Source organism: Patagioenas fasciata, chromosome 4 (assembly GCF_037038585.1).
Source record: "Patagioenas fasciata isolate bPatFas1 chromosome 4, bPatFas1.hap1, whole genome shotgun sequence".
NCBI classification, from domain to species: Eukaryota; Metazoa; Chordata; class Aves; order Columbiformes; family Columbidae; genus Patagioenas; species Patagioenas fasciata.
Genome location: NC_092523.1, coordinates 20,714,918 through 20,734,721, shown reverse-complemented (window position 1 = coordinate 20,734,721; position 19,804 = coordinate 20,714,918).

Sequence of the window (19,804 nt, the reverse complement as noted above, 5' to 3'; positions counted from 1 at the left end):
GTATCTCACCTTACAAATGATGCATCATTTTATCAAATTAATTGGCCTATTACATCAACACAGACTGGAAGGAGACTGGTTTTGCCTGTAAAATCTGAATAACTTGGGTATTTTCTACTTTTTAAATCCAAATGGGAGAGCAATAACTTTTTCACATGTTTATTACACTTAGTAATGTAGGATACATACTTGTATCCTGGTAGCCTTTTGCTGTGGCATATATTAATCATATCTCTGTAAATATCACAAAATTTTGTAGCAATATTTTCTAAGACATTGAGTCACTTTGGAGAAGATCAGAGCAAGAGTAAGAAGTGAAAACTCCAGACCCAGTGTCAAGTTTCAACCTCTACAATCCCAAGAAATGCTAAAACCAAAATCCAACAATGTAAATATAGTTGGGTTTGATTTGTTGTTTCTGTTTGTTTTTTGTTTTTGTTTGTTTGTTTTCCATTTATCATCTCTCAGGAACAAAGGCTGATCTGGAAACTACTAAAGAAAAAGGCATAGCACAAGTAGCCGTGTCCCAAAGGTGCTTACAGGCTGAAGAATCAAGAACTAATAGCTCATTTCCTACATGAGCAAAACATCAGCCCTCATGCAAGCAGCTGTTATTTTCCTTGAGATAACAGTTATTTGCCTGGATTTCTCAAAAAATGTCTGAAAAGTGCCAATGAAGTCTTATGGTAGGATTTCACACAATATCTGGCTGAAATGATACTGATGGATTACAACCTGAACTGTGCTGTGGTATTCCATTTTGCTCCTTCATCAATGGTCATAATAGACCATATCCAGGACAGCATATTTCATCTCAGGACTTTCTGGTCCTAAAGAAACGTGCATTACCAAAAGAATTATGCCTGTTTGAAACATATGAGAAGACACAAGAAGCAGAGCTTATAAATAAAACTGTTTTACAGGAACTTTTCATAGGGTATTTATTTCTGCTGAAAATGGTGTTGGATCAAAAGTATGTTGACTGGGGGTTTTTCCTCAATGTTTTGCCACATTTTGTGCAAGGCAGAGGCAAAGCAGAGTCTTTTCATTTTCATTCCTTTCCTGAGCTTCCTACATTTTTCCTCCAGAAGAAGGAAAACTCAAAACTCTGTGAGAAACACTTTTTTTTTTTTGGGGGGGGGAGAGGGGTAAAAAAAAAAAAAAAAAAAAGGAAAATATAAAATATAAATTTCCCCTGAAATTAGAAAAGTGTGAAAAATAAAAAGGTTGAAAAAAATATAAAAATTTAGAAGTCAAAATTCTATTTTTCTTCTACAATTTTTAATTGAAACTATATCAGTTTCTCTACAGGAAAGATACACAGCAAGAGAAGGCAGATACTGAGCCCAAAATAGCTCCCTATTATTTCATGTAAATGAAACAAAACCTACCAAACTTTAAATTGAGTACTTTGGAGAAAAAGTCTTGGACATTCAAAGCCATGGTTCAACATTTATTGATACTTAATATATGTATTGTCTGACCCGCTGGCAGAACAAATGTGATCTGGATCAAGTGCAAGCACACCATTACATATTTCTTCAGCCACCCACACAGAAAGCAATTCAATGCTTATGCCAAATCTGTGCCTGCTGTGGGAGGACAGATGCTAAATGACTAAGCAAGAACTGCTGAGACAGCAGAGCTGAGTTATACTGTTTCTGTGCTTTGCTTTGCATTTGAGCCATTTGTTGCACTCCACTCAAAACCCAGATTTACCATCTGATGGAGCTGCAGCCTGAGGCACTCTGCTCATCACATTGGATAGTGCACGCATAACCAAGAAAGTACTACTCTTCAGCATCTACTGAGATGACCACTCTTAGGCATAAGAGATACCTAGTCCTAAAGCACATTCAGTGTCTTTTTATTGAAACTGTTAACAAAGAGCAATTACAATCAATTCTGCTGACAATGCTTCTTGTGCTACTGATGCCCAACAACTGCAAAATGGTCTGAGAGCAAAACAAGTTGACAGAATTCAAGCAGCTGTTTGAGTAGATAGTTTTCAAAGCCTAATTTCATTCTAAAATCAACTTGACCCCTTTCTGATATTTCTCCTATACTGTTTTTATATAAAAACTTTGATACAGGTTGGTTCAGTTTTTAAGGCCAAGCTTCTGCAGTATCTGCCCACTTTTCATCACACTGAAGGCAAAATCAACCTATTATTTATATGCATATACCCTATCTTCCCCATTTCTCCCTGAAAGACAGACAAATTTTTCTAGAATTGACGGAGCTGACTGGAAAGAAATCCTGCGCTTTCTCAGTACAATTAATCATGAAAGCAAGTCTTGTCCTTCTACTAAGTGGCTGTACTGTAGACAATCACTTGTACACAAGTTAACTTATTCAAAAGGTCCTTCTATGTGGTTCACAGTGCATGAAAGACACAACTTCAGCAGCTATCCACTTGATAAAGAATTCAAGCAACAGCCTATGGATTAAAGTTTCCTCAATTCATTATCTGTGCTCAGAAATAGCCAGCAACCTCCAGAAAGTGTCTGCCTACTGAACTGTAAGCATGACCATCACAGCATTTTGAAAATATAAGCTTAATACAATACAAAGTACAGTTACCATAACATAAAAACATCTATCAGGCACAAAAGATGACTTTTTGGAGGGAAAAAGAAAAAAGAAAAACAAACAACCACACACACACAAAACAGAGGGGTGATTTCAAAATACACAACTCATAATGCTTAGAGATCAGCTGTTTCACCTAACACCATGCCAAACTTATGATGGGCAAATCCTACTAAATGGCTAACTCCCATCTACATTTCCACAATATTTCAGCAAAGCACAGAAAGCATCCATTCCCTTGAGAAAGTATGGAAAATGTTCATTTATTATCAGAGACATTAAAAACACCTTGAGTAAAGAAAACCAAAATAGTAACACTAAAGTAGAGCAACTTAGTCTACTTCTGCCTTATAACTAAACTCAGCATGAAATGATGGGATTCAGAGGAACATGCTATTTTCTGGATTAAAGGTGACATTTCCATAACTCTTAATCTTAAAATATTGAAAAACAAAAATAATTAAAAAAAAAATCCCTGGTTTATGGCTGCCAAAAGCCCATCTACTCAATTAATATAGTTTATTTTCAGTATATTCCACTGAAGAGGTTTTGGATGCTGGAGATTTTTTCAAAGGTGCAGGCTAAAATGGGGTACCCACTTTTCCATGAAAATCCATATCCAACACCTATTTTTTGTATATGTAGTCTGTTGACACTGAACATAATGGTCTGTAGGAGAGGGCATTTTTCCTTATATTTCTCTTAATAGATTTTTTTTCCTACTTTTCATAAGTTAATAATGTATTGTGCTTAGTAGTCTTTCTACCACAAAAGTGTCCATAAACAGTCACGTTATTTATTGGCTTACTGTCCAGTGTTTGAAAGTGTTCTCACCTGTATTAGAAGAAGAAGATTATTGTAGAAGTCTGAATTAATTTAATAAGAAATAATTATGAGTCACTAGAAGGTTCTGGAAATCCCAACCTCCCTAGCAATTTAGGAGCCTAATTTTAGACTCCCTTCCCTGGGCAGGGAAGATGTAAAATGCTTGTAAAAAACATATTGTGGAACAGAGGGTGGTGAAGTTTGCTAAGGTTTGTTTAGCATTGAGATATATGCAGAACACAGATGACACTTTGCTACCACAAAACCGTTAATGAAGTTAACAAGCAAGCGGACAGAAAATAATTTCAATATTGCTACTATATTGACCAACTTCTGCATTTTAGCAGAACCTAGTCTTGATTGAAGACACAGAAACAGTTTCCTTTTTTCACAAATAACATTCTTCCCCATTGGCCCTCTAAAGATGAGCAAGAAAAATAAATATTTTTCATATCTGGAATAACATTTTTGATCATAACCACGGGGACACAAATACTCTTCCATCCCAAAGACAACAGGAGATTTAAGGCTAGAGTCATTGCCAACAATGTGCAAAATGGTGATTTGCACTGTTGCTGGAGGACCAGAATAGGTCTTTGAATTTGATTTTCTTATATCTCCACTAAACTGTAAGTATAAGTTAGAGATTATCCCACTGCACATGTACTACTCAATGCATGAAAATCATGTTCAACACATTTGATCAACAAGGGCAAAGGAGAACACAAGACTGAGGAAATAAATTCTAATCCAAGACTAATGGCAAATAACACTCCATTTCCCAAAAATATACAAAAATATCTGCAGACTCCAAGGCAATACCTATTTGCTCACCTGGATATGAAACTTGGAGCTAGATGAGATCTAGAATATGAATCTGTATGGGGTATGTGCACTGCACTGACAGCAATGTTAGCTGGATGCTACAATTAAAATAGCATTCGATGTTTCCTTTGGCACTAGATTTTATGTAGCTATATTTCTATAAAAATAAGATGTTTTCAAATATTTTTATAAAGCTTTTATTGCTATGATAGACTTTTTGTAACCTGTACCAAGTCTCTATTATCTTGAGGAAGGGAGCTATAAAACTGCTGGTTTTAAAATCAATTTATTCTCAAGTCATCTTCCACTAGCAATTGCAACCTCTCTCACTGCTGCCTTCAGTTTAGTACTTGCATTTCTATAGGAGTTCTTGCAAAATGCACTTTTTTCCCAGATTCTCAATTACAGGTTTCAGAAAGGAAACTACGCTGACGAACTGACACTAGAGAGACCTTTCCGTAAGTTATCCCAGAAAGGGTCAGCTTTGGTCTCTGAAGTACTTAGAAATGTATTGTACGTGCCTCCGCCATCATAATAACCGAGAACACTGCTGCTGGGTATAAAATCCATGGTCTTCTCTGATATTAGCCTTCACAGTGCTCAAAACATAGTATATTGAGTGTCATTTGTGATGAAGTGCCCGTTGGAAGTGGAAGGAACAGGAATAGTCGTGTTGAGGAGCTTATGAAAACTTCCAGGGTTGGGGGGAAGAGTACCTCACAGCTACACAGATAAAATAGTAAAATGGAGGATTTAAAAACATGGTATTCTACCCAGGTGGTATCTACAGTGTTCTGGTGACAACAGGCAGGAAGATCCCAGACATCTCTGCCACATACACAGAAAATGCTTCTGTGCATTGTGCAAAACCATCTGCTACATCCTTTTATTTGAGAGCAATCCTTTTGTAGTTGACTGAGGTGATATGCAGAGAAATGCTTACATTTGGTAGCTCATCCTTGTACAATTTTACAATCACATTTTAAGAAACACAGGAAAGTCTATGGCAGGAAAAAATAAAAAAGATTACTCCCTTTCTAAATTTAGCTTACAAGCTGGTTCTGGGGCTAGAGCTTGAAAGAGGGCCCTCAGTCCCAAAGGTCAGTCCCCTCTTCACTAGGCTGACAGCTATTTTGTGACAAATGTCTCTTTCTCCCCTACCCCCCACTCCATTTCAAACCTGAGACAACTTCCTGACAATGTTTTTGACAAAACTTACACCGCTGTTCTCTCTCTCTTCAATTTAGTATGCCTCCACATAATACTAGCTATGCTTTGAACCACAGAGTTGAGCTCACATGTAAGCATTTTGTTGACAGAGACATAATAAGTAGTTTAGAAGAATTTGTTTAAGCGGTAAGGTACACATTTAATTTTCATACTCAAATACCATGCTTCTTAAAAAGTCATTCCAAAGATTTCAGATTGTCTCCAGAATAGCAAATGCTCTCCGAAACTTGTAAAAACTGTCAACTTTGCCTTTGTTATGAAAGACAAAGTGAGGTATAAACAGAAAGAGCACAGCAGGTGAAGTTGGATCCATTTCCTATGGAATCCTTTCTTCTCCTGTTGGGGACATTTTTTTTGGTTTTAGGATTAGCAGTTTGCCAAATCCACCAAGATAACATTTGAATACTAAAGTGCAAGAGGTTACCCCACGAAAAAGTTAAACTTCTCGCAAAAGTTACGAAGAAACAGTCATGACAATTAATTCTTACATATACAACGTAGCACAAAGTTCCACCGATATTCAACCATGTACGAAAATGGATTTCAATCAATTGCTTTTGAACATGAGCATTTTCACCACAGCCAGGCATTTACTTTGTTCTTTCAGAGCTTAAGTGCTGTTGGGGAATGAAAATTCTGGCACTGAAATGTTCAAGACAGTTTTTCAGCTCAGATTTATTTCTGTTCTCTAATTATTCCAAACTCTATTGTGTATTTTTATGGAGAAGGAAAAAAAAAAAAAACACAAACAGAAAAACAACAAAAACAGAGAACAACTTCCACGAATTGGAATGCTAATTGGCTTTAACATAATACAACTTAATGACTTTGAAAAGATCGCTGCAGTTAATAGACTTCGTGAGAAGAATTAAGTAAAGTAGTTGCCTCATCTTTTTTGTGCTGGGCACTGGAAACTTATTATGCTTTCCCTTCCTCCCCTTTGAGAAATTTCTCTAGCAAGAGAAATGAACATGAAGAGGCCTGAAAAGAGATTCCATGTTAGCAATTAAAACATTTTCTCAAAACCTTTTATTTCTCAATTGTATTTTGTGAAGGCTTGTGAGTAGTAAGACAAGCAAGGAAAAAGGTGGAGTGTGTTGCTGTGGGCACTACCTGAAGGACAGAAAAGTTATTGAGTACCTAGAAAGCAGGGAGGAGAGGAAAGAAATTGTGTCTCAGATACAAAGTTTCTGTTTGGTTGGTTTTGTGTCAGTTATGAGGGGAAAAAATCAAATAAAATCACTTATTAGATGTGAACTGATACAACTCTCAAAGTAGCGACTTCCAAGGGCCCCAGTTAACTCAGGAGTGCCATTATAAAAGGTCCCTCTGTGAGTACCACTGTGAGAAAGCACCAGGAATGCATTCCTGACTAGTTACAACTTTTCAAATAATCAACTACCTCCATTTGCAATGCCTCAGCACAGATCCAGTGCCTCCACTTTTACTTCACCAAAGAAAACCACCTCTCTCCTTTTCAAGTGCAAAGATGGAGTACAAAATCGACCTACATGATAAGTGCAGAATTTTTAATTACACAGAGAGAGAAAAAGATCCAGTCAAGGGTCATTGATCCTGATCCTGCCATTCAGACTTATCCCTTACTGCCAGCAAGTCTACTTCCCAAAATAGGACAGCTAGCATTCTCACAGGTCCCATTTGAGATCATAAGGTGAACACTGAGAAGCTGCATGCTCTCACTACCCCTTGACCATCTAATGTCTAACACTTTTTGAACATGAACTGTTCTTACTCTGGAGGCCTTTGACTTGCTCTTTCTAATGACTGATTTTGTCACAGGTCAGGGGTAAGTGCTTCCAAAAATTCCACATCTAGGAGTCTCATTGACCAAACAGAAGAGCCTACTGGAGCGTGTCATACTTCTTCCCTGCTCAAGACCAGTTCTTTTCTTCCGACACAAGATCAAAAGACAGCCTTTATGTATGCCCAGGACACATTAGTCAGTGTGTACATTCAGTAGCATAAAAATAGATTAAAATACAGAGCAATGGCTATGTTTACATGCACCCTCACAGTCACTTCTCAATTTGTTCAGCAAACTCCGCTACCATAGATAATTTCTCAAAGTTCCATATATTTCTGAATTTTAATAGTTTTCTCCCCATTAAGGGTCTGATACTTATCGACCCTTGAGACAACAGAAATTAGACTTTAAAAAAAAAAAAAAAAAAAAAAGAAAATTAAAATGACAAGTGTTTACCAGCATAGTGTTTCTGGTTGAGTTACAGACCGTATGAAAACAATGTAAGCTACTAGTCACAGGATCATGCAACTTAAATGTGAGTATTGGTGGAAAGACATATAATTTAGGGCAAAGTTAAGGAAACAATCTCAAGGTTCAGTACCTCAAGAAGATGAAGTCATGGAGGACAATACTTAGATAAAATCTCATTAAAGGGGAAAACATCTATACACAACTGTAAACATAATTACAATTAGGTACCTACATATGCTGTGGCTGTTGCTATGAGTGAAGCTTCTAAAAAGCTGGAGTAGTCCACAGAGACCAGCAAAGGCTGTAAAGAAAATTCAAATGCTCTCTTTCTCTCTGATAGAGCTTTATTCTTCTTATTATTTTGTTGTCCTTAATTTAAAATTAGAGTCATTGCAACAGAAAATATCTGATTGCTCTTTGAATGCAAAGAAATAAAAAGGAACAGATTAGCAAGGTGACTTGCTGGTACTGATGCTTGTTGCTGGAATCTTTTGTCATGAAATTATTTTCAGAGAGCAAGTAGAATCTGTCAAGACTTTAACATTAGTCTTTTTCTCACTAACTGTATTTCCACAGATTGATTAACTGAAATGTCATTCTCTTATAGCTTCATGCACTCTACAGAAGAGTACTTGGTAGCTGCTGTGTGTTTTGGATCAAACAAAGCTCTGCAGGGATACAACCGTAATTCCAGTAAATTACTGTTGCAATGGAATGCTACAGAACAGCGTTTCAGACAGATTCCAGGAAAAATCTTGACCCAAATGCATTTTCAGAGCAAAAGATTCACCACAGCCCTTTCTTCGCCATTAGAGGTAATCTTTAGTTGCCTTTCTACATGCGTTCTGAGGAAGAATTATGCTACTTTTTAGTAGCCCTCACTTGGGCCATTACACTTTGGTGGAAATACTTTATTTCAGAACACTCATACCTAAGGTATAGCAATATCACATTTATTTAGTAACACCAGTTGTTATTAATAACTCCTGTTTGTCTGTGTAGTTAACCTTCTTCACGTAAACAGCACACGCAAACACACCCTCTTGTACAGTCTTGTAGGTTCAGTCTTTTCAACCCTTGAACATCAGACCCAAAATTAATCTCTACATTCTAAATATTTCAAAGACACAAGTGACTTACATAAAATTTGCTTCATACTCTGTTCAGGCAAATGCCCTTGTGTATTCAAAAATATGAATGTGCCTTGATCTTCAGAGAAGAAAACAAAACCGTAATAACACAGCCATTCTGGTCAGTATGAGCGTAAGTGCTGGAGAATAGTTCACCAGGCTGAAATGCTGCAAGTGACTTCACATGAACTTCCATTGCTCCTTACTGACTTAGGTAAGTCTGAGACTTCTTTTGCCCTCATCAGTGGCTCTTACCTCCTTAATGTCCATTGTCAGTGACAAAAGATCACAGTCTCTTTTTCAAAGGATTTTGTTTTTTTTTCTTTTGCCCCTTTCATTGCTGTTCTTAAAATAAGACCAAGAAAAGGGTGCAGCTCGGATTATCTCCTTCCAAACAGTGTAATGATTTCCCCCTTACAGTTTTGCCTGTCATGGTTAAAATGCAAAGCACTTATCCATTGGTATTTAAGAGCAGATGACACCTAGTGTAAACCCTGCAGAGGTAAATTAGTAAATATAAACAGGTAGCAAAAACACATTGGGAAAAAAAAAAAAAAAAAATTTGTACCTGAACCTTACAAAAAGCCAGTCTGAATACTAGATTTATTTTAACAGGAAAAGGAAAGAAAAAAAAAAAAAAAACACACACACCAACAAACAAACAACAAAACACTATCCACTATAATAGAATTACTGTAGAAGCCATAGAAGCCAGAGGGATAAAAAGTCCTTTGAATTCTTGCCATTCTCTGAGTAACTACTAAACTAACGGTTAAAAGGGGCTGAATGGTTTCTAGCCTAATATAGGGAAGCATTATGACAATGCTGCTCCTGAGCTTCTCTGAGCTTAAATCAGCATGGGTATATTAAAATAACGTCACATAAGTTTCCTCATGAAACTATCATTTTGCTGTTACCTGGAGGGATACTGTAAGATACACTGTAGTACTATAAATGTAAATATTCTGTACACCAAGTGTTCTGTGAGAATGGAAACTTAATGATGTTTATATTACAACATCACTGCTGGAGTTAGGGTTGTATTAGCATTTCTGTGATAATCCACCCCACCATTTCCCAGAGGTTTATAACTCAACTATAAAAATTTACTACCAGTCAAAATTTAACATACCAAGTCCACGTCAGGAGTAACTAATAAAAAAAAAAAAAAATTGAGATGGCTATCCGTATGTTTTGAGATTGAGAATGTATTTATAAATATGTTAAACATACTTTCTGGTGTTCAATTTAATGGGAAAAAAATAGTCTGAATGCATCAAGTGGGTAAATATGACAAACAATTAAAATATCATTTCCAAAACAGTCTATGAAGAGTCAAAGTAAAGTAACTGCTAGGAATAAAACCTGATGAAAATTGCCCAGATCCTGTATTTCTTTAATGTATGTTTATTTTTCTGCCTTGTAAAGACCTAATTTTCATCCTGTTCTGTTTGAGAACACAGCATTGATTTTGCTGGTACAGCTACAGATTCAGTCCCTGAGTTATTGATATGCTTTTAAAATACAGGATACACTGTAATGTAAGCTGAGCCATAGAAGAGTTTCTTCTCCCTAAACTTACTTCTTTCTCCCCAGAGCTCAGCATTTCCATACTACAGATTTAATTCACCCTGGAAGCCATCATGTCCAGCTCAAATCCTAGGTAGCTGTGCAGGGATCAAAGCCTTCACCTCCTTATTCTAGTATCTATACATTTTGAGGTTAGTTCTCAAGAGGCCTTTTGTTTGCTCAGATCATATCTCATATGACTAAGGCAGACACAGTTCTTTCTATATCCACACCTGTATTGTGAAGCTTTGATACTTACTTTTATTTTCATTGATTTTACTTTTTTATTGCCACTGTTTACGTTTTACCTTCTTGAATATAAATGAGGTTTATTGCTAAGGTCTAGGCTATTGCCGTAAGCTGTTCTAAAGAAGTGTAAATTATTCTTTCTTCTGTAAGACTCTGTGCATTATCTGAGCTCAAACTCAATATATATTTTTCCTTAGAAGAATAACCATGGAGTTCTGTAGCATTGCCCAGAATGGGGAAATTTGGTGTGGGGTGGGTGAACACATGTAAATTTGAAACTAAGATTTCAGAACTACCTGAAATTACCTCTGTGAAGCTTCAGTTTTTGCCTAGGAAGTTAAGAGGAATCTTAATATTTTCACATCAGCTAAAACTATTTGCATTACAATTGGATGTACAAGAGAATTTGGAGCAGAATTTGAAAGATAAACACTGGAAATGGTTCAGTAACCAAAATCTTGTTGTGTGGGGCACACCACTACAGACTGTAAGAGTGAGGACAGTGTTTGTTAGCTGTTCATCATTGACTGGACCTCTGCATTGTACAACTGCAAACAGTCCATACACTGAAGAGTATATGTGTAAAATATCTAAGAGATACATAAAACAGAAGAGAACACTAAAGAACATAATTTCCAAATGTAAATATTTCATTCTTTAACATTCTCTGGTTCTGGAGAAGGATGACTGAGAGTCCAAAGCAGTGCAATACTTGAAACAAAAGTCTTTAAGATGTATCCGAGTTAGAAGAAGTTATTCAACTGTAAAAGCTTGTGATGGCAACAGTATGCAGTGATGTGCATGGGAAAAAAAAAAAAAAAAACACACAAGTTTTTGAGCAGAAAGATGAAAATGAGGGAAAGAAGGAGTCACTTGAAACTGACTAAATCCTTTCAAATAAAAACATTTATTTACTTAGTGAAATAACCATGAAGATAGGAACAAGAAAAGCACAACAGCTCTGAGGATTAGTATCAGAGTATCGAATAGTGCTGTCTACTTTCTGAGAGAATATGCTTGCACTTTGTGATCAGTCACATGTTATTTCTCCCCTTAATAGTTTCTAGTCCTAACACTCCAACAATATGATGGTATTTGTTTTTCTTCAGATTAAATCACTACACATAATTCATGTTACAGAAGATTCAGGGAATGATTACCATAGAGTAATCCTAAAGGTAGCAAGAATAGACCTTGAGGTACTTGTGCATAATCATTATAGACAGACCTCTGCCAAAAGTGATCTTAAAAATAAACCTTTGGTGAAGTAGATCTAATACGCTCTTCCACCAGTCCTTTGCTGCCCACCACATAGCCCTAATGCCAACACCAAGTCCCAGCAAGGTGACTAGCCTGTCTGTAGGAGAGAAGGAAGAACAGAGCTCCAAGTGAAATATAAATTCAAAATCTGACCTTCACACCTGACACTTTCCACACAAGCTGTATATTGCCTCTGCAGTCTCAAGTCTTACCAGCTTTGATAAAGTTGCTACTTCCAGGCTTTCAGAGGGTCTTTTTTCTAACATTTCTCATTTTTCCCCTCTTGCAGCTCCCTTTGCAGATGCACTGAATGATAAGTGTTATACAACTCAGCCTGGAGAACTCTCATGGAAATCAATTTCGCTAATGCACACACAGCATAAAAGAGGATATTTAACTGCAAAGAGGATGTTTTTTCCCTTGGACTGGAGAATAAGAGCAATCATTTGAGCTAGAGTTTCTGTATGGAAGTTGGAGAGAAGTGATGGTTTCCCCATGGATTAACATTTCCTGACTTTGCTCTTCACACAAAGGTTACAACTACTTATGTTATGTGCAAGCTATGCATAATAATTAGAAACAGGGCACACTGTCTAAATCATCATACTTGTTAGCATTTCAATGCAGATATCATTTTAATCCTTGAATTTCTAATGTCAACAGTAGCTGCTTAGAGTTGTCATTGAAATCATTAATTTCCCTCCTCTTCACAGTGCACCTATGTGCACACATTGTTCATTGATTATGGTTTGGCATTTCTTCTAGGGTTTTTTAATCTTGCAGCAGATTTATCCACATGAGAACCTCTACTGGCAACCTAGTACATGTTATACACCAAAGGAAAAGTATTGAAGTTACTTAAGACCCTGTTCAACAGGATTATATAGTATAATAAAGGTCAGTTGTGATACATACTATTATGTTGACATGCAAAAGGATGTGCAGTAGTAGATGATGGGAAGGGTTTATTTATTATAAAAGCAGGTCATGTTTTAGGAATAAGTTTCAAATAACAATAGACAGACAGCGACAGTGGATTACTGTAGGCTTATGGGAAAAAACATTTTCATATCACATGAAACTATCATTTTAAATCTGGAGTGAGAATCCCAAATCCCTACAGAGTAAAGAAAAATACCTGAGAAGCTTTAGAAAGAAGCTTTAGTAAGGACTCTGAGCTGGTGTGGTTGTTTCCATCAGCAGGTTTCTTGGTAGTGGATCTATCCATTCATATTAAACTCATACCAAATAGTCCTCCCAGTGACTTTTGACATCATACATCAAGAATACAAGCATTTTCTGTGATGTGTCATAGTCAGTAACAGCTAACTAAATCAAAACTTTCCCTGATAATTAAAAATAAGTATGGTGGATATTTTTTGACCAATGATTGTCTCTATCACCATTCTTCCAGATTTCCTGTGATTTGGAAAAGAAAGGAGGAAGAACATCTCTTCTCTGCAGTTTCCTTGTGAAAGGCGATATGTGTCTCAAGGTACTTAAGGCCCTGTGCAAGTCAGTTTTGAAACATAGTTCATGCATTAATTATGAGATTTCACCGAAATGTAAATCTGAGTGATTTTTGTTTGTTCCCTTGGTCTTAAATGAAACAACATTTACTAAGTCCAAGGAATCATTTTCAGAGTTCAAATTCTAAAGAGGAATGTGTGGTATGGTAAAAATTATTAATAAAAAATAAATACATGTCCAAGCAAATAAAGCTTCTGCACTATAAAACTTCACATTTGTCTGTATTAATGTTTAATGCATTTGTAAAAAGCAGTCCTGTTTTGCAGAGTAGAGCCACAAACGCGTCCTGCAACCCACTAGCACTTACAATCACAGCATGAGTCCAAAGAGGATTGTCAGAAATGCGTCATCCATGTTTGATAGATCAGAGGAAAGGCACAGAGTGTATTAAAGGCATATTATAGTTACTAACAAGAAAGTGAATGCAAAACTATTTTGAGTTAGCTCTAAAGTTAGATATTAACTTATCATTTGACTGGCTTAAGCACACTTAGGAAAATAGCAGTAATGTTGGAGCTTGCTAAAAGAACAACTTAGTTATGACCTACAGAAACCAATTGCACAACAGGGATCTAAAAAAAAATGCTAATTATAATGTTTAATAAATGGTATATCTTTCCATTATAACAAGACAAAAATACACCTTGAAAGACTTTGATGAGCTCCAGTATAACCAGTTTACACCCATGTTATCGAGAACAAAACTTAGCCCATAGTTCCTTAGGCATTTCTATAAAATTCCTAATAACATATCTGGAAACTGTCTTCCATCTCTAACTAAGATATGTAGCATTTAAAAACAATAAGAATTCAGAACACAGCCAGGATATATTTCCTCTAGCATTTATTCAGATGCTTTTGCACTGGGTTATTTCAGTGATATTGTTGCAGTCCCTGCATTTGTGTCCAGGTAGGAATACCATGATCTGCCAGAGCAATGGAAAATATTTCCAACTACATTTACAAGCTATTTCAATTTCAACTTAAAAAGCCATTTAAAGGTGTTTGCTGTTTTTGTTTGGTTTGGTGTTTGGTTTGTTGTTGGTTTTTTTGGTGGTGGTGGTGGTGTGGTTTTTTTTTACATCTAGAGAATATAGATACCAGTAAAAAATAAAGCACTAAATAGAGTAATTGCACAGAATTTCAATGAACTGTTAATATTTACAGTAAACATGATTCCAAATAAACATGTTAGATTCAGACATAGAAATACATAGAAACACAAGCTCAAGTGACTCTCCCTTGAAAGATAAAAAAGGGTGGGGGATCTCAGCATAGCCTCAAGCTCATCACACACATGGACAAGATACAATCAGAGCTTGAGACTTGACTTCTTGGTTACTGAACAAAAGCTTAACCCTTCAAACTTGTCTGGGAAATAGCTTTAAACGGGTGAAAATAAAATACAATTAACGGAAAAGTCAAATTATGTGAAGAGCCATTTGAGGCAGCAGGAAAAAAAAAAAAAAAGTCAAAATAAGTTTTCCAACCTGAATAAAACTTCGTGGGAAATACTAAAACTAACAACAAAAAAAAAAAAAAGGATAAGAAGAAGAAATTAAATAGAAATGGAATTATGAGTACACTAGAAAACACAGTATAATAAACTGCAAGTCAGCCTCCTGGGGAAAGATTAAAAGTAAGAATTGTAAACTATATGAGAAGTATTTTGTAGAAATTGCATCTTGTTCAAAAATAAAGCAATCTAACTTATCTTCCCAGATGCAAAATTCAGCAGTTTAATTTGGTAAGCTAAGTAGTGTTTTTGATCTTTTAGCTTATTGCTGCCTAACTAGCTTTAATTGCAATGTTTACTTTTAATCGACATTCAGCAGCTCCTTAAGTTATTATGCCAACAACAGGTCTTTACTATGTAAAAAGGTTCAAGAATATCTTGAAGTCAGAAGAACCAATTAAAATGCTGTTCAGATTTCTCAAACAACTAAAGATGACATTCCAAAATCATTGCAAACCTTTTCTATCAAATGAGGAGTCAAAAACTACTTACAATCCACTGTTGTAGTTACTGGTTTGCACACAAGAGATGCAGGGCATATCACCACATCATCTCCAAAACTGTTTACAATTGAACTGTAAGTTGTAAGATAAGATTTTCAAAAATATGTCATGTGATTAGGAATGCACTTTTATGCAGAATTCACTTATGTGTTTAAGGTAAATTGGTCTGTAGAGGGGCATTTTCCAAAGTATACACTATAGTGGGGCCAAGGGACTGAGTAGACGCTGAGCATTTAAAAAAAAAATGTGGTAAAGTCTGTCAGACCAACATCTCCTTCTATCAGATTCCCTAGGATTATAGTCTCAGTAAAGGTAAATACTGATTTACCAGACAGAATGGGTGGAGCATTAAACTACTAGAATACCACATCCTCTACCACTAATTTGGCAGCAAGAAGTCAAGGTCTCCAGTTTCATAGGACAGTTTATGTCAGGGAATGAAATGCATTATACATGGGTGTCTCTGGGTTAGCTTCAATGTGCACTGTAGTGCAGCAATGGAGACACAGTGACGGATTGCCAACCACTTAATTTGAGCCCCTAGAGAGTTTTATTTTTTGTTATTAGCCCCTGTGCTGTTGCATATACAGTCGGAGAGATGTAAATATATTCGTTTTATTCTTAGCATGCTACAATCCCACCTGTATTTTACTTTGTAGTTAGACCTTCAGGGAGTAGCTCTCAGGTTGATTATGCTGGGAAACTTCCCAGGAAAATGTCATTCAACCTTTGTATCTTCTCTCCTATCCCTCTCTGCTATATCCACCTCTCTTCCTCCTGAAGTATTCTCCTTCACATCAAAAGTTTACTGTTTTTTTGAAGTAATAGGAATCAAGGACAAGGGAGAGAGCTGGCAGGTCCGATAGACCCCGCATTGAGAAGTTCCTGAGGATGTGAGAGAGAGGAAAGAAACAAGAATTATTGCAATCCAAGATGAAGAAGTTGGAGGTTGGGATGCAAGGATTTTTGGGCAAGTCAGCGGAAAGAAGGGTAAGGCATACTTATGTTTGCACACTTTTTTTTTTTTTTTAACCAAAAAAAGTAAGATTGCATGAAGTTTCTGACATGTACTGCAATAGGTTATTCATTAAATCCTTACTTTTCCTCCATTCAGTCAACTTCTTGGTATCACTTCAAAATGAATCCAAGCTTAAATAAAAGTCTTACAGAAAATATCTGCAAAGCTCTTCAGAGTGAGTACAATAGGTGACAACTTCTGGAATGACAGAAGGAGAATGCTGATATGTTAAGACATTTCATCCATTTAAAATCTTTCTTCCTTTTATCAAGTGTGTTTTCATTTTTATAAGATCCTAGAGCTAGAAAGAGGTCTCTTTAATTATAAATGTGAAAGAACAAATACAAACCTTTAGCTTGCAACACTTCACTTTAGATTTAAGAATAAATTTGATTTAGAGCATTCCTTTATTGTATACCAGTTTTTAGTAACTGGAAGTCAAAGCCGCTGAAGACTGAAAGAACAAGGTAACCAGCTTGGCTTTGAGAGGCTCCTCTCAGACAAAGATACAACATTCAGAAGTCCTAAAACTCATCTGAAAGGAATGCTGTGCAGTCCATATGCATTTTATGCATTTTTTGCAGGTAAAGGTGCTTTTTTCTCTGCTTGGTATTTGCAAAACCTGCTCATTGCAATCCTATAAATATTCCTTTAAATAAAAAGAAAGTATAGTTGCTAATATTCAGTCTGATGTCTCATCTTTGAAGACTCTCAGAAGAGAGAAAGCTTTCTTCCTTTTCTCTTCATCACTTCAGGTATCATTAACAAAGATGAGAAGGCACCACAATAGTAATAAAGCCCCAGTTCTGTCTTCAAATATACACAGGCAATTCCAACACTGCAAAATCAATAGCCTGGGCTTCACCCAGAAATGAAAGCAGCAGGGCAGTGATTACACTTCAGTGATATGAACAGACAGGACTGCAGCTCTGCCAGTCAGCTCACCATCTGGGCTTGGATGGAGCAAGGAAATACAGTCTGGAGAACAAGCTATTTCCCCTAGCCACAAAAGAAACAGCTTCTCCTAGATTCTGCACAGTAGTGGATTTTAAGTACCCTTTAAACAAAATAAATGTATGGATCATAGCAGAGAACAGGGAGTGCAACTGGTACCTTTGTGCAAACTCCTCCTCTAAGAAGCAGCAGCTCTGGTTTCACCAAGCCACTTAGCCCAGAAATAGATGGAAAAATCAAGAAGGTAAGCTGAAGATCATCTACTCGATGTTAATTCAAAGTGATTCCACCAGCTTTTCAGCAGACTGAGTATCAACTATACATACCTGCAAGTCAACACCAGCAAAAGCAGTATGAAACATCAGTGTTTTGCTGAGATAAAACAAGGGGAATATGTGTTGAGTAGTGGGCATAAGGAAAGCAGAGAGAGAGTTCAAATTATACATAATCCTTGATCATACATATCATGGCTGTATCTGCACATTTTTGCAGCTTTCTTCTAATTCTATAGAATTTCATCTTCAAGGGCGGGGGGGCGGGATGGCATCCCTAGCTATAACAGCTACAGAAAAACCGTTTCAGTTTGAATCATGTTCAAAAAGCAAGCAAGAAATCTAGACACGCAGAAAGATCAGAAATTAAAATCTATGCTACTAATCACTCCTTGCATGAGCAACGCATGAATTTGGGGGTGAGAATTATTGCCCTGCTCCCTTCACCACAGCCTGACACATGGAATATAAGAAGACAGAGGGAGGGACCAGAAAACCCAGTTGGGAACTAAATAGACCACACCATCAAATGATGAGAGGTCTAGTCTGCTTGGGGCCAGAAGTGGTAACAATCATCATTTCCCTTGAAGTTATCAACTGCCAGTCTTCCTTCAATTAGATTCTCTCCATAAATTTCAGATGACATCACTGCATAAATTACAATGGTCAGGTCTCCTCTCACAAACAGAAGGTCAAGAAACACAATACCCAAGGATTCAAGCCTAGTTAAATTCATATTACTGCCAGCTTGAAAAAAGAAAAAAAATCCTGAGCCTATATATCCTTACAAAGAGGGGTGCTAAGCTTGGATATTTCATAACATGAATTATGACCTTCTTCTGAATGTATGTAGAGCCTGTTATGCAAGGATCACTGGATAATTCGGCTTGGAATAGACTTCAGGAGGTTTTTAGTCAGACCTCCTGCTCAAAGCAGGGCCAACTCTGAGGTCAACTCCTGGAGACTGGCTTCATCTTCTTGATAACCTCCTTGTAGGCATTGGGAGTGGTTATTAGGTGGCCTCAAAGCCATCTATTCTTCAGGCTAAACAAGCCCAATTCCCTCAGTCTTTCCTCACAGGGCAAGTGCTTCAGCCCCCCACCATCTTTAAAGTAGCTGAACATTAGCTTCTAGATAGGAGTACATGACAAATTCCTTCATTCATCCAGTAACAATTTTGGGAAGAAATACAACAGAAGGGTTAGAAATCAGGTAAGATACACTTTTTGATAGTGGTACTAAGATCTATACTGGTGAAGTAAAATACCAAACTGCTACACTGAAAAAATATTGCTATAGCATCTCATATAGGAGATAATTCAGAAAATCACAGGGAAATTCAAGTTGGAAGGAGCTAATCTAGTCCAATCTCCTTCCCAAAGCAAGATCGGCTGTAAAGTCAGGGGTTTAATTCTTCAGTCATCCATTATCACTGTCAGCAGATGAAGAATCCAACCTTATTTTCAAAAAATCCATTTCCTACTCACATTTCATTATAAGATTCTAAGAAATGAAAATATTTCATTATGAACATGGGAATTATAAGGCAAGAGGGAGGGGTAGCCATCTGTAGTAGAACACACTGCTCCTGTTTACATTCATCTCATCAGTTTGTTTACAGTGAACCCTCCTGAACCTCTTATTGCTAGATAGGATGCCTTCCTTTTGTGTTAAGCAGGCTTATGCTTAAAGTCAGAATGAGCAGATGGAAAGAAAAGTTTTAACAACAAGAGTGCTCTTCCATTGTACTTATGATGACAAAACAGTACAAAGTGTCAGCAGTAGGCAGAATCTGCTGCCATCTACAATATTAGGTATATTGCTGGTTTTCTCAAATCCAGAGTAGGCTGTTTCTGAGCAACTTGAAACATGCAGAAGCGATTAAAAAAAAAACTATTCAAGCAAGGACAAAATTCAGAGGAAGTATTTTATTCTATGCCTTATCCTTTTGTATATAATAAATATAAAAGAGGCAGTCAACCCTACAGCCTTGGTGCAGAGGTAGTGCACAAGCACAATTCACCTGCCTCTGCTTTTGCTGCTTTTCAGTCAGGGGCACCTTGGGCACAGGCAAGAGGGGGAATCAATGCCTCAA